Source organism: Anabrus simplex, chromosome 2 (assembly GCF_040414725.1).
Source record: "Anabrus simplex isolate iqAnaSimp1 chromosome 2, ASM4041472v1, whole genome shotgun sequence".
Classification (NCBI taxonomy): Eukaryota; Metazoa; Arthropoda; class Insecta; order Orthoptera; family Tettigoniidae; genus Anabrus; species Anabrus simplex.
Window position 1 is genome coordinate 1,140,198,679 of NC_090266.1, and position 24,754 is coordinate 1,140,223,432.

Consider the following 24,754-nt stretch of genomic DNA (forward strand, 5'->3'; position numbering starts at 1 on the left):
TTTGCGTTACGTCGCACTGACACAGAGAGGTCTTATGGCGACGATGTGATAGGAAAGGCCTAGGAGTGGCAAGGAAGCGGCCGTGGCCTTAATTAGGGTACAGACGCTGCATTTGCCTGGTGTGAAAATGGGAAAACCATGGAAAACGATCTTCAGTTCTTTGATCCACTGAAAGACAACGAAACGAGTTAACGCATTTACTTACTTCTTACTTACTTGATCCTCTGCTACCATCAGGTATAAATGTTACACAGGGTGTACCCCTATTCGCACGGTCCCTCAGTAGAACATTGCCCTCTATCCAGTCCTTTGGCCTTCAGTATTTCCCCAGCACTATTTTCTCAAATTTGAACTGGTCTTATTCCTTGTCTGATTTTCCGCACTTTCTTAAGTATTTTTCCTATCTCTTTTCAAGGAAGGTGCTCAAACCATCTCAGCAGAGCAGATTGAGAAATAACTAAGTCACATGTGAATATCTTTAACTAGTAGACCTCACTATCTTGGGAACAGAAGAGAAACGAGTAACCGAATTCGTGACCGAGGTCTGCAGAAAGCATGGTACAATTCCAGCATTCTACTGGAGTAAATGCAGAAAAATATTACAGTGAGGGTTGGGTCAGGTAGTTTTCAGCTTGGCAATTGGGTAGAGCCCCATTATAAGCATCCCTGACGATGGTTTTCCGCGGTTTCTCACTTTCATGCCAGGCAAATGCAGTGCCTTAATCAAGAACACGGCCGTTTCCTTTCCAGTTCTCGTCCTTTACTAATCCGCTGTCACCATAAGACCTGTCCTTGTTGGTGCGGCGTAAGACAAGTAGTAAAAGCGGTAGGAAATCCGAGGAAAATCTATGATCAGTATATCGAACGCCAGTGATAGGATTCTAACCATCGAACTTCCAAATTTGTACTACTGTACTATCGAGATTTGCAGAACTCAACTTGCAATATAGCTACGGGATCTAAAGCATTACGTGCAAACCCAATCACAAGGATATAACGCTGATCAACAAAAAGTGAATTTCGGTGGATAACTTGGTACCGAACACGCGTTCTAAGACAACTGAAACATGTGGATTGGAAATACGTAAACCATTTGTCTGTATCACCCACCGTTATTGAGATATACACCATCAACCATTTACATATGTTTCACATTGTATAAAGGAAACCAACTCGCAGACAAAAATTTCACTAGAGCATTGATTGTTACATGGAGTACTAATGAATATGCCTCTAGCTAAGATTAGTGCAAATGAACCATTAGGTACAAATTGGATTTGTTTCTTACATACCCTCTCATGTAGCAAGACAGATTTGGTGGATTTATGCAACCTCTGGACCTTATAATGTCCACTGTCACTGAAGAAATAAAAATCAAATGAAAATATTCTGCTACGCATGAAAAATAACGAAAAATCTATTGAAATAATTCTCAATGAACACTGTTATATGAAAAATAAAACTTTGTCAGCATCTTCAAAATATGACGTTATAGAGCAAAACGGTTTTTGTATTTGAAATCAGCATGAAACAGTAAACATCATGTCAAAATATCTATCCCTTGTAATTCAGTGTACTTTATCACTTTGAAAATCTCATGTACATGATTTGGAATTTGAACTAAAGACATCCTTTTTGAGAAGCTGGTAACAATATCACTGATCTACCATTTTATCTGAACGAGGTGAATTGAATTTCCCGCCTACACACGTTTACTACAAAAGTATCTTGATAGCATGTGAGAAGCTTATCGTCGTTACCGGGACAAAACCTCCTATGTGATAATATTTTCGGACCGGGCGAGTTGGCCGTGCGCGTAGAGGCGCGCGGCTGTGAGCTTGCATCCGGGAGATAGTAGGTTCGAATCCCACTATCGGCAGCCCTGAAAATGGTTTTCCGTGGTTTCCCATTTTCACACCAGGCAAATGCTGGGGCTGTACCTTAATTAAGGCCACGGCCGCTTCCTTCCAACTCCTAGGCCTTTCCTATCCCATCGTCGCCATAAGACCTATCTGTGTCGGTGCGACGTAAAGCCCATAGCAAAAAAAAAAAAATAATAATAATAATATTTTCGGAGATATACTGACCCGCAGCACATACATTATGAAGAGCGAGAAAGCCTTGACTATACTCACTCAATATTGCATCTTAGATGACAGAACCTTACCGGCCAAAGTTTTAAGCTAAAATATTTCACATAGGAGGTTTTGTCCCGGCAGCGACGACATCTCACAGCCAATTCAGGATAACTCAATGTTCTTACCGCTAAAAGCATAACACAATATTTAGTTCGCTATCGCAACATTAGCCATTAATGGAAACCCTTGTTCACATAAGTGTGCATGAAAATTTATCTTAAGTTGGTGCACAGCTTACCTGACCTTTGAATTGGAAGATGATCTGTGGGGCATATGAATTAGATAACTCAAGGTAGTCTTCGGGAGATAGTAGGTTCGAACCCCACTGTCGACAGCCCTGAAAATGGTTTTCCGTTGTTTCCCATTTTCACACCAGGCAAATGCTGGGGCTGTACCTTAATTAAGGCCACGGCCGCTCCCTTCCCACTCCTAGCCCTTTCCTTTCCCATCGTCGCCGTAAGACCTATCTGTGTCGGTGCGACGTAAAACTACTAGCAAAAAAAAAAAAGTCTTCGGCAAAGTTCACAAAATGATCGAAGAATACTTCTCACTTGCACCATGAGTAGCGAATGAGGAACGAATCGCTGTATTGGTAGTAACAGTTCTCCAACTAAACTAAAAGAAGAATCGTGTTGTAAACCTTTCTGGACGATCATATTCGAATAACGTGGTGATTCAGTATGCAATATTCACCCTGGAAAGATTTCCTTTCTTAATGTTGAAAATATTCTTTAGCAGACCCCATACTACAAACAACGTATAATTAAGTAATTTCCTCAATTGTGACAAAAGGTGAAGGTCTAAAGGGCCCGGAAAAGTTTCAAATTATGAGTCTTGGATAGCTCTATCAAATTAAACAAACAAATTTAGAAAATTGCTACCGGCCTAAATGCAGTTCCGGAAAACTGCATAAATACCGCTGCTTGCTGCTGCTGCTGCTGCCTTATGTTTTACGAGGCCTAACATCGAAGGTCATCGGCCCAGCATAATTACTCGTTTCCTCTTTTATTCAAATCCAAACCAAATTAACATACTTACATAATCTTTTCTATAATGTGTTCCTTGGTTCAATACTCCCAGGCGTTTCTGATTTTTGAAAAATGACCACACCGAATGAAGTTATAAGAGCTTAAGTTTAACTATGCTTTGAATCACATTGGCGCTTGTGGTTGTAGAAAAAGGTAAACTGCTAATCTAATCGACCGGAAAACTATGATTAAGAAAAGGATTTTAACTTTTAGGAATAAATGAATAATACACTCTCATACTTTATTATACCTTATTTACCTAAAATTCGTAGCTCATATCCCTAGGATATTTTCAACATTGTGTTGCTAGCCTGAAGGGCTATAACTGTGGATTTTTTTACTTAATTGGACTGAACAATTGTGATCAGAATATCAATTCATTCTTCATTCACTGCTGCTTGTGGTAAAACGTGAAGTTCTGCTCTCAGCATTTTGTGGACTCTGACAATCAAGACATTCTGAAGTCTTACTGCCTATTCAAAGTTTCTTTTGGCACAGCTCACAAGTATATTTGTTAATGTTCTCAAATAGCCAAGATTTTCCACTACCAGCTAATATTGCACAATCGAACTAGAAGTCGTGTGGTTCTTTCAACAACATCAAATAACTTTGCTTACATTCGGAGGGTGGTGGGGTCGAATCCCACCGTCGGCAACCCTGAATATGGTTTCCCATGGTTTCCTATTTTCACACCAGGCAAATGCTGTACCGTAACTATGGCCACGGCCATTACCTTCCCCAATCCTAGCCCTTCCACATCCTTGTGTCGCCAAAGCGACGTTAAACTGCTAGCAAGACTCTTCACGCCTTCCTCACTTCGAAATAGGTTAGGCCCATCTTGAAACACATCTACTGACCTTTGGTATCTTTTTCTCTCTCTGATCAAAGCTCTGCGACGCGCTTAAATTTTGCAGGTATCATTTAACATGAAAGTAAAACAAACTTTCTGTAGATCCAGTCAAATTAAATAGGGCCTATAATAAGAAATTGGCTGCCATAACATTTGCTTCACGTGTTCATATATTTAGGATCTGACGGTGAGATAGCGGCCCGGGTCTAGGACGCCAAGAATAACGGCCGAGAGGATTCGTCGTGCTGACCACACGTCACATCATAATCTGCAGGCCCTCGGGCTGGGCAGCGGTCGCTTGGTAGGCTACGGCTCTTCCGGGCTGTTGCACCGTGGGGTTTGGTTTTGGTTTTGTTCATGTATTTAGAAATATGTCCTGATTTTTAAACTGCTTCAAATGATGTGAACGTTTATGAGAGCACGTGCATCATCGATTTCATGTGAGCTGCAGACTCGCCGTTTCTACAGCAACGAACGTACTCGAGATTAATCGATCTCATAGGAGTGGACGAGAATCAAAACAAACGAGCCATGTGCAGCCATTGAGAAGAGATAAACCCAACACTACATGTAGTTGTAGCAGGAGATCGCCCCGTTGGATTTGGAAAAAGTGAGGGGAAACCTACATGCACTCCAGCAGGATCATAAATCGGCAGTTAGAAAGTAAATTACTGCTGTGATGATGATGACGATGATGATGAATATAATGATGATGAAGATGGATTACTGTAGTTTCAAGGATATTAACAGTTAGGTAATCGACCTGACACTATTTTTTGCAAGTTGCTCTACGTCGCACCGACACAGACAGGTCTTATGGCGACGGACCTTAAACGTTATTAACGTATTATTATTATTATTATTATTATTATTATTAATAATATTGCAGTCTCCGTGGCTCAGGCGACAAGGCGCCGGCCTCTCACCGCTGAGTTACGTGGTTGAAATCCCGGTCGCCCAGTATATTTGTATTGGACAAAGCGGATGCGTGACAAGTTTTTATCTGGGTACTCCGGTTTTCCCTGTCACCTTTCATTCCAGCAACACTCTACAATATCACTTCATTTCATCTGTCAGTCATTAATCATTTCCCCCGAGGAGTGCAACAGGCTTCGGCAGCCGGTACAGTTCCTATCGTCGCCGCTAGATGGAGGTTTTTTCATTCCTTTCCTGATCCAATCGAATAACTGGAACATGCTGTGGATTATCATTTTCATTATTACTAGTGTTATTATTACAAGCTTATTTGTCCGACTCATTGGCTGAATGGTCAGCCGTGAGGCCTCTGGTTCAGAGGGTCCCGGGTTCGATTCCCGGCCGGGTCGATGATTTTAATTGCCTCTGATTAATTCTTCTGGCCCGCGGAGTGGGTTCTTGTGTTTGTCCCAACACTTTCCTCTTCATATTCAAACAGCACAGCACACTACACTACCAACCACCACAGAAACACACAATAGTGATTACATCCTTCTATATATAGTTGGCGTCAGGAAGGGCATCCGGTTATAAAACAGGGCCAAATTCACATGTGCGACACAGTTCGCACCCGCGACCCCACAGATGTGGGACAAACGGTAGAAAAAGAGGAATAAGATTATTGTAATCTTATTTATTGGACATGCCTTTGCTGGCAGGACCTAGTGTTTATAGTGCACTATGTCTTCTGTTATGGGCTAGAGCAATTTTTTTACTTTCATTAATCTGTCTCTGTCTTATCCTTCGCTTTGACAATATGAAAGTGACTGAGGTATGAGAGATGCTAGTAATGCCATTCTTGTGCAGCCAGTCCCTGCTATGAATGCTGTGAAAACGTTGCTCATAGGGTCGGTTGGTGCATGCATTTCAGTGGGCTTGGCAGACTGATATGTAATAGCAACTTCTGGCTCGGTGAGGAAAGCAACAGGAAACTCATTTCCCTAGTACACCTCTTCAGTGATACCTAGTCCATCTATGACAGCTGATCGCCGAGATGTTGAGGATCCAACCAGCCTTCGGGCTGAAGACTGAAAATACATACATTTATTGGACATAGAAACACCGGTGTGCAAGAAACTGCCTTAAATTGCTTTATTATTGCAGGATAGTACATTGCGTATGTCGAGTTCTCCCCCATTTAATCACCCTGAATTGACTTCTCGGGATTCAATCGCACATGAAAGTGACTGAGGTATGAGAGATGCTAGTAATGCCATTCTTGTGCAGCCAGTCCCTGCTATGAATGCTGTGAAAACGTTGCTCATAGGGTCGGTTGGTGCATGCATTTCAGTGGGCTTGGCAGACTGATATGTAATAGCAACTTCTGTTCCACTATCACGGGTAAACGGCTGAATAGATCTCGACCAAACTTCATATATAGAGTCTACTCGTCTGGGAGCTGGTTTTTATGCATATCATTAAAAAATTACACAAGAGACTGGGAGTTTATAGGAAGACCAGAAGAGAATTTTTTTCAATTCTCTCTTACACTATTTATTATACCTCAACTGAACTTTGTATTTATAGTTTACTCATCCAGGCACAGGTTTCGAAATGCATACCGTTTAAAAATCACTGAATAGACTGGGAGTTTATAGGAAGACACTTACACTAGCAATTGTTTTCAATTATCTTTCATTGATTATAACTCGACCAATCTTCATATTTGGAGGATATTCATCCAGAGATATGTTTCTGTATGGATATCATTTAAAAATCACTGAATCGACTTCGGGTTTATAGAAAGACCCGAAGAGGTTTATTTCTTGAATTTTCCCTTACACTGCTGATATATCGTCGCTGCCGGAACAAAACCTCCTATGTGAAATATTTTGGCTTAGAACTTCGGCCAGTAAGGTTTTGTCATCTAAGGTGCAAAAATGTGTTAATATGGTCAAGGCATTCTGTGCTGCGGGTCAGTATATCTACAAAACTATTATCACATAGCAGGTTTTGTTCCGGCAACGACGATATGTAAAAATCTGTAGAATATATGTGAAACGCCTCTTCATTTTAAATATTTTTCTTATGTACGTAATTTCACTTGCTATTCAAATGACGGTGAAAATTACTATTTCCTATGGGCTTCATGCTCTGCAGCGAGTGACGGACAACCTCGCACATCTACAGCTATTTGAAGGATCCATAACAGTAGAAAATCACAGGATACATAATATTTCGCTCGGCTTGAAAATTAACCCCAACTAATGTAATTGAACACCGAGGAAACAGGAGGTAGAACTTTACACTTTGGTGTCTGTCGGTCTGGTTATCGATCTCTTATTACATTCCTAAAAGTCGGAGTCTACTGGATTTATTTCAACCAAATTATGTACCTGGAATCTACTCACTCAGGTTTGTGTTATCAGGTACATAATATGATGTCATGGTAATCACATGATATAGGTATTAGTAGGAATGTTATTCTCAAATACGTTCGTTAACGTTACGTCTACCAAAAACTATATAACAAAATCATGTTTAATAATATGTTATTTCCGTTCCTTTATTCTATGTAAGTCTGAGAATAACGCATATTGGATTTTTAGTCCAAGTCCCGAGGGACATGTCATGCATGTCACTTCAAGGTGGGTAACGGGAGAAGTTATAGCCATTTTACGCTTTTCGATTAGGCAGATATCAAAGGAGGTATCACAAACGTCAGAGCGCCTCGCTAGTGGTCAGAGATACAATATGCAACCAGAAAACAACGGAGAATTTCCCACAACTTCGGACCAGGACTGTACCGTACAATACATTCGGAAATCGTCATCATTCTCCCTCGACTACTGTCGTTACTGTCACGCGCTTTCGTAAGAAAATATCATGTTAACATGTCCCAATAAATGTGCTAAAAGGGCCATGTTACTTCACATAAATACCTGAAGAAAACATGTAATCCACTGCAAATTCCCGCGGGAAGAATGGGTGGAAATGCTAGTGTACAAATGAAGTGGCGTAATGACCACCTTATGTTTTTCTTTTAGCTAGTCGTTTCATGTCGCAGTAACACAGTGAAGGTTTTTCGGCGACGCAAAGATGGGAAAGGGCTAGGATTGGCGTGGCCGTAATTGAAGTACAGCCGCGGCATTTGCCTGGTTTGAAAATGGGAAACCTCGCAAAACCATCTTCAAGGCTCCCGACGGTGGAATTCTAATCCACTATTTCCTGAATGCAAGCTCACAGCTGCGTAACACTTACCGAAAGGCCAACTCGCTCCGTAAGGGCTAGGCATTGACACTGAATTTCTCCAATTTAGAACATTATCCTTTAAGTATGAGTTAACGTCTCTTCAGAGGTATGAACTAATGTCTAGATACAGGAGCCATTTAGTTCTGCCAGATTAGAATCTTAATTAGCTGTATCTGTTCATGGGTTATCGTGATGCTATCTGCTCCCAGTGTTTTGTTAGCTGTTTCCGATTCACTGGTTCTCTATGAAATTTCATCTCCTATTACCAATCTCCCCCGAGAGTTGTCCCGTCCCCACTGCATGGCTCGCTCAGAGAGGGATGCACTTGTTACTGAAACCGAGTCAGAATACTGAATAAATTAATTCGAATTCTCAACTTCTTGAGTTGAAGATGACTGGGGATTACGTTCGTTTGTTTTGTTCTGAATAGGTGCCTGAACTTAAGAATCTAAGTACTATCACATTACGGGCATGAATGTGTGAATTGAAATTGGGGACCGTTTTTGCAAAACTCAACAACTAAAAAATTTCCGAAAATGAGTTATACATGAGGTCGCGTAGTTTAATATGTGAGGACTCAACTGCACTCATCAGAATTGAGCTAAACCACTGTAACAGAGCTACAAATGTTAGGAGTTTTTGCAAAACTTCATATCTACTGGGAATTTTTTTTATCAAAACTCAACATCTACATACTATTCCGGATATTGTTTACATTAACGAGGTATATTTAATTTTTAATTTTGGCAACCATGTAAGCTTTGAAAAAATTGAGAAAACAGCTCAGAAAACTGGAAACTATATCAGTCCCGTCTCGATATCACAAAATACGGAATCATCACGGACGATGTCTTGTTCTTGGGAAGAGCTGAGAAATGTATGTCTTGAAATCAGCAAGAATTTTTTTTCCTTGCTATTTGCTTTACGTCGCACCGACACAGATAGGTCTTATGGCGAGGATGGGATCGGAAAGGGAAGCGGCCGTGACATTAGTTAAAGTACAGATTCAGTTTAATATATAGTTTGCCTGGTGTGAAAATGTGAAACCACGGAAAATTATATTCAGGGCTGCCGACAGTGGGCTTCGAACCCACTACCTCCTGGCTGCAAGCTTACAGCTGCGCGCCCCTAACCGCACGGAAAATCAGCAAATAGACAGATTTAGAAATACAAGATACCCTTCAAGATGACAGAAGTGCGGCTATTAACGTATATGAAATCAAAGATTCCAATTCAGTGCAAAGTTCAAACAAATTATTTTGGTGATCCTATCGTTGTTGAGGTGTTAAAGTGGTACAGCCATCTTCGGAAGTATGGACTAGACATTGCCTATCAAATGATCAAATCACGTCAATGTTAAGGAAAGCGAGGATATTAAGAAACTTATGAAATATTTCGATTCATCTCCCAAGGAGGCAAAACTGTTCTATTCTGCAGTGTTGCACCGTTGCTCAGAGCGAAATGAGGACAATAATGATGCTGGGTATCCAAACGAGCAAATCTAATAATTTGCAATGTATAGTTCTACATAATATGTAAAATATGACCTTTGAAAATAGTTCTGTAAACTTTTGTTCCTGTAGATGGAGAGTTTTGCAGAATAACCAAAATTTCAACCCAATTTTTCTAATGTTAATAATTATTTTGAAAAGTGCGTTATAGTAAGAACATTTTTCTTTACTCTATTGTACTATAAGTGAATTTTCAGTTTAATACATAATTTTTCTTTTGGAAGATAATCGACAGAATTTGTTCCCCGAAAAATGTTACTGGTTGTAGTTGTTGAGTTTTGCAAGAACGGTCCTCAGTTTATGTACTAAAATTCGCTAGGACTCGGCTCGGGTCAATCCGTGTTTGCTTAGCGATATTCTAATGGTACAGGTTTTAACGATTATGGTTCTTGACGAGAGTTAGGCGATTCCATTGTTTATCATTACGTATAGCGTGTTCAAAATTCTCTGTGCGCCTATGTGTAGTTTGGATGAATCCTAACTTTTAATTATTCATATTACTGCGATGTTATACTAAAATACCTGAATAAGTCAAATGGTAAAGATAGGTATTTCGGATTTTCAGTTTTGTCGCATAATGGAACACACTGAGCTGCTTTTATATACATTGTCTTGGAGGAAATAAGTTAGTGTCGTTCTATTTCATCCCGTTTACTTTCTATCTTTCTTGTTCTCCATTTTTCAACGTAAAAGTTCAATTAGAGAGTGCTCAGGTTTCTTTGGTAATCTCAGCGTAGTAAATGGCACAGTATGCATAGATTCTCATTAGTCACCACCTTAATAATTACCTTCGTCAAGAATATGTAAAAAGTCAGTTCTCAGATATCGTTGACTGTTTCACAGATATTGCTCAGGCATATTCCGCCATCATTCTTAAACTAAATCTCGACCTCAAAAAATGCTACAAAAAGTTATACATATTACCTGATATTTGTCGGCCGTTTTGGAATATCTTCCATTTTTGATGAGGAAAGTTTTAATTTATCTTTGTAGTTTTTATGTACAGTTACTCAAGATCACAATTCTGCCTTTATGTTGTCTCAGCTCTTACATGTAGCAATCATTCAAGAAATTCGGTTTTTCTTCGAAAGAATTAAGAGGAGTTGTCAATTTTCACAGCAAACAATGCTAAAAAAAACCTTGTGCATTTTCCTCATATTCCATGTGAGTTTAACCTCACAGGTGCAGCTGGCTAGTCGTTCTACCTCTCACGCCAAGATAGCAAGTTCGATCTCGCCTCAGCTCGATAGAATTTCAGGGTGGAAAACTGTAACAACTTCGTGTAGCTGGGTTTCAGCACATTAAAGACACATGTGCGACAAAGTTCCAGCACTCCGCTGAGTCTCATCATCCATAGCAATTGAAGGGGCATTAACTAACAGTATATTACGCAACGAGCCTCTAATGACAATTATTAAGACGCGAGAATGTTTATAAAACGTGCATAAGCGCCTACCGCCTTCCAAATGTAGAGCTCTCTTTCAAGCTGCAACTGCTCGTTGGTACTCTATTGATAATCCTTATATGCAACAACGCCGAGAAAATGCTGATAATCTTGAAATATATGATATTCTTATCAGAAATTACTGTACGTTTCAACGTAGTGGAATATTATTTGAAAAAAATACAGATCCACACTGGTCAGTTCTCGATAATTGCAACAAATTACACGCATGATATACACCACCATAAGTATGTTCCTCCCCTATTGGTTCAATAATTTAACATCAAAGTAAGACACATTGAAACCCATGGGTGTTCCCGATTAGTTCAACAAAAGGCATACACCGAGCACGGCTGTGGTTTCGAGATTTTAACCTCAAAGTAGGGCGCATTAAAATACAGATAATGAACTCAGTTTATTAACATGAACAGAATAGGTTTATTTTAAATGCAGGTTTTCGATTGTGCGGTTCGTGAAATGTATCTGGCCATTTTGTATTTCTCCTTTCAAGGCTTGGTGATTGTTCTGCGTATGATCTTAATCGATAGAATATAGGAAATGGTTAGTTAGAAGTGGATAGTTGGAATAGGACCTGTGCTTTAATGAATGGCACTACATTAATGTACGTTATTAATATCGAGTTACGTCACATGTAATAACCCTATTATAGTATGGTCGAACAAAAAATATCATGATTGAACTTCCAATGGATTATTGGAAAAGAGATTTGTAACATTTGGCGGAAGGAACTGTATTAATCTGATCATGGAAGACAGTTTCCCTTACTATTGTTTTTTCTATTTGTTTTACGTCGCACTGACGCAGATAGGTCATATAGCGACGATGGGACAGGAAAGGCCTAGGAATTGGAAGGAAGCGGCGTGGCCTCAGTTAAGGCACAGCCTCAGCATTTGCCTGGTGTGAAAATGGGAAACAACGGAAAAGCATCTTCAGAGCTGCCGACAGTGAGATTCGAACCCACAATCTGCCGGATGCGAGCTCACAGCTGCGCGCCCCTTACCGCATGGCTACTTCACCCGGCGTTTCCCTTACTAACGCAGTGCACATCGATTTCATCCGATTAATTCAGTAAGTTTTGAATTTTTACTTTCTAAGTGCAAGATTGTTATAGACAAATGAATGTCTTGTAAGGATACGTTTATATCCCCTTTTAAGGAAGGTATACGTGACTTCGCTAATGCATAAGCAAAGAATACTGGCACTGCTGAAATAGAATATTTGAAGCTTATTATCGTGAGGGTATTTCGGAAACATCCCGACTTCATTACTATTTATGTAGGCCTAAATCCCCTATACAGGGTGGTAGGAAACAAAGTGAACTGGGTACATAAGCGTTAGAGCTTTGGTCACTCTGATAAATAATTTTAAAAGCCGAGCGAGCTGGCCGTGCGGTTAGGAGCGCCCAGCTGTGAGCTTGCATCCAGGAGTTAGTGTGTTCGAACCCAACTGTTGGCAGCCCTGAAGATGGTTTTCCGTGATTTCCCATTTTCACACCAGGCAAATTCTGCAGATGTACCTTAATTTAGGCCACGGCTGCCTCCTTCCCATTCCTTGGCCTTCCCTATTCCACCGTCGCCGTAAAAGCTATCTGCGTCGGTGCGACGTAAAGCGAATAGTAAAAAAATATTAAAGAAGTAATTCGGTATCTTGTCCGACTCATTGCATGAATGGTCAGCGTTGAGGTCTTCGGTTCAGCGAGTCCCGGGTTTAGGCCACGGCTGCCTCCTTCCCATTCCTTGGCCTTCCCTATTCCACCGTCGCCGTAAAAGCTATCTGCGTCGGTGCGACGTAAAGCGAATAGTAAAAAAATATTAAAGAAGTAATTCGGTATCTTGTCCGACTCATTGCATGAATGGTCAGCGTTGAGGTCTTCGGTTCAGCGAGTCCCGGGTTCGAGTCCCGGCCGGCATTGGGAAATTTGATGGCGTTTGATTCATTCTTCTGGCCCGGGCACAGGGTGTTTGTGTTTGTCCCAACACTTTCTCCCTCATATTCATACAACACACTACACTATCAACCACCACAGAAACAGGCAATAGTAATTACATCCTTCCATATAGGGTTGGCGTCAGGAAGGGCATCCGGACGTAAAACAACGTCAAATACACATGTTCGACATAGTTCGCACCCGTGACCCCACAGATGTGGGAAAAGCGGTGGAATGAAAAGAATTCGATATCTTGCACCGTTGTCATTTTATCAGCTGCTGAAATTAGCCAATTAGATCACTTCGCGGCTGAATTAAACTGGCGTTTGAGAGGCGGTGTTGCTAAATTTGTACGTGACTTCAGACCGGCATGAGAGCACCAGTCGAAGAATAAAACTTCGCCAGGGGAGAGGAGAGGATCGCGCTAAAGCTAGTATTCTACATTGACACTGGCTGAAATCAACGGTGTGTTTGATGCTGATTTCTCGACGTGGTTCTCAAGGCCGTGCAGGTTTAGTAACACTGCCGCGCAATGTCCATACGAATTCGCCCGCGAAGCGATATAACTCTTTCAAATTATTAATCAGCATGACCAACCCCCTAACCTGCTTCACATTATTTTCGACTACACTGTATATGTCATTGAATAACTGACCTTCAGTGGTTTCCCATTTCCACACCAGATAAATTTTCGGACGGTACCTTAATTAAGGTCCCACTCCCAGTCCTTTTCTATCTCAGCGTCGCCATAGGACGTGTGTGTGTGTGTGTGTGTGTGTCGATATAACGTAAAGCAGACTGTAAAAAATAAAAACAAAAATCCCTGACTTACACTTTAAATGTTCTAGCTGATAATATTAAAAGAAGTCTTGTATTTTTATTGTTCAACGAAGAGTGCAATGACATGTAGAAAATATACCAACGTCGAGACCTTGGATGAACCCATAGGCAGTGCTTTTTATACCTCCTGTCTGGGTGAGGCAAGCCATGACTTCTCGCTAACACCTAAGGCTCGCTTCTTCGAGCCGTGAAGCCGTTAGAAACTTGTGCGGTAGCTCCTGTGAGATATCTCCGTAGATGTATCAAGATATCCAATGTTTCTCTTTGTAATGATAAAGAATAGTTATAAATGAATATTACATTTTGACGAATGCATTGCCCTCGAAATAAACATTCAGTGTTTCAATTCGTATTCAGTACATATGGTACATACTGAATAGATGTGTACTACAGAACAAAAGTGGCCGAAAGGAGACCAGTGGGATCCGAACCCCAAACCTCCCAGTTTCGTATCGGTTGCTCTATCAACTGAGCGATGGTTGCATAGCTCATATTTGTTCTATGATGATGATGATGATGATGATGATGATTGTTTTTAAATTTGTCTTAAGTCGCACCGGAACAGATAGGTCTTATGGCGACGACGGTGTAGGAATGGCCTAGGAGTAGGAACGAAGCGGCCGTGGCCTTAATTAAGATAGAATCCCAGCATTTTCCTGGTGTTAAATCGGGAAACCACGGAAAACCATCTTCAGGGCTGCCGACAGTGGGATTCGAACCCACTATCTCCCGGATTCAAGCTCACAGCTGCGCGGCCCTAACCGCACGGCCAACTCGCCCGATAAGCAACTAATAGATATGGGGCTTGCCATTTCCACTAGAGCATCTATATAATCTGTATGATATGTGTTAAATAATAATAATAATAATAATAATAATAATAATAATAATAATAGTAATAATAATAATAATAATAATAATAATTAATAAAGCAGAACCATGGTGTTCCTCACATACTGGAACTAATCACAGGCCACGTTCAACAAACTCTTGGCGCCCCTCACCTAGTGTTACTAATCATAGGCAATGCAAACCCACGGCGTATCACACATTCTGGTACCACCCATAGCCAACACTGACCCATGGTGTTCCCCACATAATGATATTACTCTCAGGCAACGCAGACCCATGGTTTTCCTCACATATTGGGACTAATCACGGGCAACAGCCCAACCCGTGGTGTTTCTCACATTGTGGTACTAATCAGAGCTAATGTAGACCCGAGATGTTCATGATATATTGGTACTACTCATAGGTAACGCAGACCCATTCTGACCACAGGGGAACCAACACATTCCAGCGCAGCGTATGGCACCGTTTCTCGCATGGATATTAGTCCACTCAGCCGTGTGCCCTCCCCCAGGTCTTGTTACTGATATAAGGGTACTACTCCTAGGTAACGTACATCCATGGCGTTCCTCACATTGTGGTACTAATCACAAGTAGCCCCATGGTTCTAATTTCATCACCCCGCGCTCGCCCCTTTTAGTCGCCTCTTACGACAGGCAGGGGATACCGTGGGTGTATACTTCGTCTGCATACCCCACACACAGGGTGTTATTTGTTCTATTGGAAAGGATCAAAGCTAAAATTCTGGTACGTATGTACATTTTGGTTACCACATACCAGGCCCCTCTGCGATTCTTAAATTCCTGAGAGTACTGAAAATCGAACCAGGGACTTCGAGGACGGTATCAAAAAGCCCTAAGCGTTGCAATGCGGAGGTGAACATAATAACATCATTTGTTTAATATTGCTTCATGCACTACTGATCTTATACACAGTACATGACGTGACAAGACATTTCATCACAATAGACTCTTGTGAAGTCTCCGCGGCTTAGGCGGCAGCATGCCGGTCTCTCACCACTGGGTACCGTGGTTTAAATCTCGGTCACTCCATGTGAGATTTATGCTGGACAAAGCAGAGGCGGGAGAGGTTTTTCTGCGGGTACTCCTGTTTTCCCTGTCATATTTCATTCCATCAACACACTCCATTACCGAGCTCGATAGCTACAGTCGCTTAAGTGCGGCCAGTATCCAGTAATCGGGAGATAGTGGGTTCGAGCCCCACTGTCGGCAGTCCTGAAGATGGTTTTCCGTGGTTTCCCATTTTCACACGGGGCTAATGCCGGGGCTGTACCTTAATTAAGGCCACGGCCGCTTCCTTCCACTTCCTAGGCCTTTCCTCTCCCATCGTCGCAATAAGACATATCTGCGTCGGTGCGACGTAAAGCAAATAGCAAAAAAACACTCCATTAACATTTCATTTAATTTAATCTCAGTCATTAATCATTGCCCCAGAGGATTGCGATAAGCTTCGACAGCCGGCACAATTCCTATACTTGCCGCCAGATGGGACTTCATTCATTCCATTCCTGATCCGGTCGAATGACTGGAAATAGGCTGCGGATTTTCATTCTTGTATTTTAGCACATAACTGGAATTCGATCCAGCAACATTAAACACAGAAGGTACGTGTCCAAACAATTGTACTAAGCAGCTGGATAGACAAGGTGTTATGATACCCCTATCCGTGTTCAGTTCGCGTATATTATGGTTCTTCCTTCTAAAGTACATGCTCTTGTTTGAAATTACGGAAATAATGCCAATGAAAACGAATGTTGTTGTTTGTCTGCTCCTTAGTCCTATTTCTTGATACGAGGTCGGGTTTGAGGTGAGACGAAAGTACATGGCATGTTTTACGGCCGGATGCCCTTCCTGTCGCCAACCTCACTTGAGGAGCTAATGAAGATGAAATGAAAAATGGTGAATGAAATATGGTAAGGATGTGGAATAAGTCGGCTGGGCCCTATGAAATGGAACTGTCCCAGCATTCGCCTGGAAGTAAAAGATAAGAAAACATAGAAAACCATTCTCAGGACAGTCGACGGTGGTGCTCGGACCCACGCGTCCCCCGAACGCAGAGCTTGGCTCCATTGCCATGCGCGGCCACACGGCGCAATAATAATAATAATAATTGTACCGGGCGGTACACCTCCACGCCGCTTATTTAAACTTTGCGCCAGTTGAAACTCCCCTACTGGGAGAAGTCTGAACTTGGTCTTATGTGTTAATTTTCAAGTTACCCTGAAGATGCCACTACTTGGAAATTTTGAAGTTTCTGAACTGTGTTGTTTTCGATGTATTTTTGTTTTGCTTGTAGTAAGAAGTGTGAACATTCTCTTCTAGAGGACACTACTGAAGAACTACAACGGTGCACCCTAGTGCGAAGTGAAAGAACTGTTTTTGTTGAGAAAATTTATTTTCAAAAGTTTGTTCTTTGCTAAATTTCTTTCAGTCATTGTTTAAGTTGGCAATATTAACCCTTTCTTTCCCCTTGTTTTGAATTTAGCCAATCCCGAATTTCTCGAATTGATTTTCAACCAATAATATGTTTCTTCTTCGTATTGTGTACGGGGTTTCTTGGTGAACCAATAAAATCCTTGTGGGAGGGTGTTCTCATTCCAAAAACGCCTCGAACTTTCCGCGAGAGTATATAAACTGCTGATTTTAGGGTCTCTGCGCCACTTCAGTACCATCTTTCAGTGTGTAAAGTACATAGCAGGGGGCGGGAAGCGCCTCTTTCTTCGGGGAGCAGTTCAACACCAAGGTAATGGCCTTTTAATAACTTCTTTTCTTGCTAGCTCAGCAGTTTAACTCTCGGGGGGGGGGGGGGGTCCGAAGCGTTTCTACCATGTAACTTTCCCTAAAATGTAACGACTCTTAGCCTCTATTCTCTTTCAAAACTACATATTGGGATAGAGAGTGCTTAACCCTCTCGATCTCCCACTCATATTGTTCTAAGGTGAACTTATTTTTCTCAACCGATTCTTCCGTAACAGTAATGTAAATTGTTTCTTTCTTAAGTCACCTCTTTAGTATGGGATTAGCCCTTGCTTTAACGGCCTAGTGCCAGATTAGGGTTTTAAACAAGTGTATTAGGAGTGCAGATCGCCTCCTCTCAATTGTTATTTTAGAGGTCAAGTAATTAACCTTTTCTCACTTAATAGACCTCAGTAGGTTGGGTATGTTACCCCTGTGTATATGACCTTAGAGGACAACTTGAAGGTGGAGTTTGGTGTGGCCTTTGTAGGCTTAAAGTTGAGAGCGAGTGGCTCTTTTTCGAAAACTGAGTGTTGTATGCCTCGAGGAGGCTTTACTGTGTAATTTGGAGCAAGTGCTCCTGGGCTTGATTGGGGTCTTCTGCCCCTTTGTTGAATTTTGTATATCGTAAAGTTGGGCTAATTGCTCAGAATTGTGTGTCTGGCTCTCGGAGCCCAAATTCTGTAATTGTACATTCTCGATTAGTGGTTTTGCTACTCTGTACCTGCCATTATTGTTATTTCTTGTTTTTTGCTAAGAAAATATAACCTTGTTAAATTTTACATTAACTTTAATTTCGTAGTTTGAGACCCGTTCACACCCGCACTTTCCTTCACCTCTACCTACCACAAAAAGACGGTAACAATAATAATAATAATAATAATAATAATAATAATAATAATAATAATAATAATATGGCCTCAGCTACCGTGTGAAGACATTTCGATTTTACGCCATCTGGCTGCCTGCTTGTCAATTTCGAGGTTCCGTTTTACTCTAGGCCCACTAGATGGCAGACCGAGTAAACCGAAACTCTCTTGGGCGTCTATGGCTGAGATTAATGAATTTTGTCAGGTAAACACCAAATGTGTCACCATTGATCTTTTACATGCCGACACCGTACGACATGGGATATCGAATGGACTGTTTTCCGCCCTTCAAACATCCGACTACCTCTGCCGGGTTTGACCCCGCTATCTTGGGATCCGGAGGCCGACACTCTGCCACTGATCCACAGAAGCGAGGTAATGAAAACGAATATATAAAAAATAATTTATTAGCTGTGATATACTGAAGTCTTTTTTATAAAGTATGGTTTACGTACTGATTTTCAATTTTGAAAAGTAGTAGAGTTCCAAACAATATTAAACATTGTGGTCTTCTCATTGAACAGTTTCTGACAAATGTGATACTTCAATAGCAATATTCCCCTTTAAACTGTGTGACTAGTGTAAAATGTCCATGCCTACGTGCTCATAGAGAGTCTTAGAGCCTTTCCAAGAAATGTAAGATGCTTCAAGAATAGACTCCAGCATTCTGTAAATTGTGTGTACATTTTTATGTGATGTTATCATATTATAATGTAACGCTCAATCCACTGTACATTATAGTATTAAGGCATCTGAATTATTTAAGGTACCTATGTGAATCTGTATATGGCGGTGTATTAATGTTAAGCTAGTAGTAAGCTCAAACTACATTATTGTAAGCCGTAGTGTTAAGCACTGGAAATACTTCAGTTATGTGTCAATTTTTATATGATGATGGATTTATAATGTTAAACTAGTACTATATTTTTTTGTTAGTTGCTTTTCGTCGCACTGACACAGACAGGTTTTATGGCGACGATGGGACAGGGAAGGGCTGGGCTGGGAGTGGGAAGGAAGCGGCCGTGGCCTTAATTAAGGCACAGCCCCAGCATTTGCCTGGTGTGAAAATGGGAAACCACGGAAAACCATTTTCAGGGCTGCCGACAGTGGGGTTCGAACCCACTATCTCCCGAATACTGGATACTGGCCGCACTTAAGCGACTACAGCTATCGAACTCGGTAAACTAGTAGTATTAGGCCCTACCTGTAATATTTTCTTTCCATGGAATTACTTGTTTAACTCTTGCTGCTATTGTTGTTGTTGTTCGGTAATTATGTTTTAAAATTACTTTATTATCACACTACTGTAAGTGACCATTGCCACGGAGATATTTCTCAATTGCATTTGTTTTACGTCGCACGACACACATAGGTCTTATGGCGACGATGGGATAGGAAAGGCCTATGAGTGGCAAGGAAGCAGCCGTGGCCTTAAGATGCGTCCCCAGCATTAGCCTGGTGTGAAAATGGGAAAATACGGAAAAACATCTTCAGGGCTGCCAACAGTGGAGTTCGAATCCAGTATCTCCCGGATGTAACCTCACAGCTGTGTATCCCTAACCGCATGGCCAACTCGCCCGGTATTGTGCCCTTCCAAATTCGCTTATGGGTGCAGTATATTCCAACTGAAAAGTATTGTCAGTAATAATAATAATAATAATAATAATAATAATAATAATAATAATAATAATAGTAATAATAATACGATCATTCTAAATTTTAAAAATATTTAGCCAACTACCACAAGCCTATAGGAATTAATTTGTAATAATAAAAAAAGGAATTGTTAAACCGATATACGCAAGAACATATTTCATGTACGTTTGCACGAGTTGTAAACAGTCAACGTGCCCTGAAGGAAAAGGGACACACTACCTTCAAGGAGGTACATGGTCACTCCAGTGAAGATTGTAATAAGTGGATTGATACCATCGCCTTTAAACCAAATTCACCTCAAGGGTACATTTTATACCCTTCCATCACAGTCGAGATACAGAAGAGCCAACCTGAAGATTTAGAGAGAGTCTGAAATATGAGCCGGTGATAGAATCTTGCAAAGATAAATACAATCTGAGGATCATTACAGTATTCTGTTAGATAGTCGGTGCCAGAGAGAGGATTCCATATTTCTTTGAGAACTTCGGAATATGGAGAAATCACCCTGTGTACTGTCCGTTTCCATTCCTAAATGGTTAGCGTGCTGGTCTTTGGTCACAGGGGTCCCGGGTTTGATTCCCGGCAGGGTCGGGAATTTTAACCATCATTGCTTAATTTCGCTGATACGGGGGCTGGGTGAATGTGTCGTCGTCTTCATCATCATTTCAGCTTCATCACTACGCGCAGGTAGCCTACGGGTGTCAAATCAAAAGACCTGCACCTGGCGAGTCGAACTTGTCGTCGGACACTACCGGGACTAAAAGTCATACGCCATTTCATTTTACCCCGTATGCTCTAATATTATAGCACACTGTCCGGGTTACAAAAATTATTCTATCATTAGTGTTAAGCAATGACAGCTGAATTCAATGAGTGACAATCGTCACTTGTCGCAGCACTCACTTGTTCAAAGCATATATATTCGATGCAGGAAAAAATCAAAATAAATAATTAACGAACATGAATTTAGGAATGCCGACCTGAGTGGCTAAGACGGTTGAGGCACTGGCCTTCTGACCCCAGCTTGGAAGGTTCGATCCCGGCTCAGTCCGGTGGTATTATTGAAGGTACTCAAATACGTCAGCCTCGTGTCGGTAGATTTACGTGAAAGAAATCGTACGGGACTAAATTCCGGCATCTCGGCGTCTCCAAAAACCGTAAAAGTAGTTAGTGGGGCGTGAAAACATATTATTATTTTTTTTAATTCGTTAGGGCCATCTATGGACCACGGTGCTTGTGTTTTAGCTGTTTCTTGAAGTCATCGTCGTTGTTTGCCACAATTGGTGTTCTTAGCGGCTGGTTTGGCAGCTGTTTTCTTGTTGGTACCTCGAGCTTTCCTGATGGCCCAGTAGTCCTTCATTTTCCGGCTAAATTCAATCTTACGTTCCTCAGACCATTTCCTGGTCTCGTCTTTTGGTCTGTGGGTAACTTCTGTGAGGGATGTTACAAAGGATTTAGTTTTAAGAGTTGTATGATAGTTACTCCGATCAGCTATGTCGTTTTGATTTATTATTATTATTATTATTATTATTATTATTATTATTATTATTATTATTATTATTATTATTATCTCAACTTCGGAATATAAAAAATCAGTAGATGGTCAAACTGACCTTTATCACCCCTTAGTATAAAACTTATTTTATTTTATAACATTAATTTATTTACTTAGTCTGAGCCTGAAATGAGCAGCCCTGCTAGGGTAAATTATTTTCACTTGACATACAGAGTACGGAGGCGTAACAGAAAGCTACACTTTATTAAGTGCAAATGGAGCTTGCTCAAACCTGTCACTATCGTTCATAACTTCGGCAATGGAAACCTTTATTAAGGTAATGGAACAATATTCTACATTTCTGTTATTAAATTAGTCTCTTGAAATTCCAACCTTTGTGAAGCAGGATTACTTGCAAAATGAACGCTGCAATGTTGTATCGTCAGGAGATCATTTTAATTTTAATGGTGTAGCCTATGTAACTCGGCGTGCAGGCTGCTTGAACGCACAGAGAAACCTTTTTCGATGTTAACGTTCATGTTTCGCGGACGGAATCGACTTCGCTTTCACTTTTTCAGAATACATTCTGTTTATCTGACGATTGCATAACCAAATGTTTTCTCGTTTGGAGGCAGACAACAATGATATCCATTGCGTTAACCGTAGAGATGTATTAGGGGAAGAACTCGGAAGCTTCACTGCGATAAATGCAGTGATGGTGAATGCTGCCCCAGTGGCTTGAACGAATGCCAATAAGAAATAAAATATCCTATGTATTGATTTTCGATCATCATACATGGAAAAAATGTTTCCGCACAAGAACGTTTTACCACATTTCTTACAAACGAAAAGAGAAACCTGTATGAGATAGGCTATATATATCTACAATTTCAAAACGTATATTTCTTCAGTCCAAAGGAATACCGGGCGAGTTGGCCGTGTGGTTAGGAATGCGCTGCTTTGAGGTTGCATCCAGGTGATAGTGGGTTCGAACCCCACTGTCGGCAGCCCTGAAAATGGTTTTCCGTGGTTTAGGGAGTACACAGTCTTCTGTCCGGTACGCCGTATTACGTGCAGCTACTCACTGGACACTCCGACACCACAACAACAGCTCCTGGTTCAGACCTCACTGAGTGTCACACTGGCTCCACCTCTGAGCCCAACTCTGACTCCGAGTCCAACACTGACTGAATCTCCGGGGCTCGTCTCCCTTTTTATAGCTCGCGTAATTTGATCGAGAAATTTCACGATGTTACTGGAGGCGGAACATTCCAGTTGAATATCAAAGATCTGCATCTTAATTAAGGCCAAGGCCACTTCCTTCCCATTCCTAGGCCTTTCCTATCCCATCGTCATCATAAGACCTATCTGTGTCGGTGCAACGTAAAGCAAATAGCAAAAAAAATGTCCAAAGGCATACTTTTTATTTCAATAAATATATTGTTACGAATATAAACTCCACCTGTTTGATTACTCTAATTTATTTCAGGATGGCCTAATAAATGCACACACACATAATTAAACACAAACAATTCTGACCAGTTATGAATGGCCACACACTAATTACCAGTCTATTGACAAATCTCTCTTCTGTAAACACACCCGGGGGTCACGGCGGGCTGCTGCCTGGGAATGTCTATATTCCTTACTTTCACTCTCCCCAAGTCCTGTCACCTCGTAGAGCCACTGGGCGTAGACAGCTGGATTTGAACACAGTTTCCCCTGGCTATACAACACACGACGACTGTTCGTTGGTAGGAACTCCAATGATAGTCCGGTACTTCACACAATCACATGAAGTGAACCACAATCAGCATCAGCTCAACAGTATCCAGCAGCAGGACGATACTCACGACAGCGAATATAAACCGACGTCCAATTTTCCTCATACTCACGATAACTGCTTCAATCGCTGATTCACGGCGGTCCTCAATCCACTGCGAAGTGCACACACAGCACTCTAAGGGAGTACACAGTCTTCTGTCCGGTACGCCGTATCCCGTGCAGCTACTCACTGGACACTCCGACACCACAACAACAGCTCCTGGTTCAGACCTCACTGAGTGTCACACTGGCTCCACCTCTGAGCCCAACTGTTGCTCACTCGAACACTGACTCCCACACGGAGTCCAACTCTGACTCCGAGTCCAACACTGACTGAATCTCCGGGGCTCGTCTCTCTTTTTATAGCTCGCTTAATTTGATCGAGAAATTTCACGATGTCATTGGAGGCAGAACATTCCCATTGAATCTCAAAGAAACTCACAGGTAAGCCGGCCGCCGAGAACAATACACGGCTAGGCCGGCCCCACGCCACACGCCGGCTGGGAGATACCAGGTTGTCCGAGTCACCAGCCCCTTCCTAGAAATACCTCAAGGAGCTACCACGGGGCTGACACGTAAAAGTATTGTTAATAAGACGAGTGACTTTCCCATGGTTCACTTTCCTTCAGATGTTTACCAGCTGAGCAAGTTGGCTGCGCGGTACCCGTCATGCACTTGTAATTAGCCTTAATAAGCGAAGGTGAATGATTCGAGCAGAACTATTTTTAGCCCCGAATAATTTTTATTTATTTATTTATTTATTTATTTATTTATTTATTTATTTATTTATTTGTGAAGGCACATGAGCTGAAGCTCACTTTGGTGCAATACATTACAATATTATCATAGCTAAAGAGTATTTATAAAGTAAATTAATACACTCCAGTAATATAAGTTTGATGTTACAAATCAATTTAACGATAGTTTGTACATCGGGCAAACAACTGAACTCCTTCCACTGCTATTGATAGCGTTTGCTATTTCAAAATAGGCGAAACCTTGGGGGACGACGAGCAACTAGTAAAAATCTTTTACCACCAGCTATTGACTCAAAGATATCATAACTTAAAATTTTGTTAGTGCTAACATTCTCGTCTGGAATGCAATAATTCTCCGCATTCGGATAGTCGTTAGAAGTTCGACTCATTGGCTGAATGGTTCAGAGTGACTCGGTTTCGATTTCCGGCTGGTTTGGGGATTTTAATCGTGCTTGATTAATTCAACTGGCTCGGGGACTGGGTGTTTGTGGGTGTTTCAACACTTTCTTCTTCATATTCATACAACACAATACACTACCAACCACAATAGAAGCACGCAGTAGTGATTACATCCTTCCATATAAGGTTGGCGGCAGGAAGGGTATTCGGCAGTAAAACAGG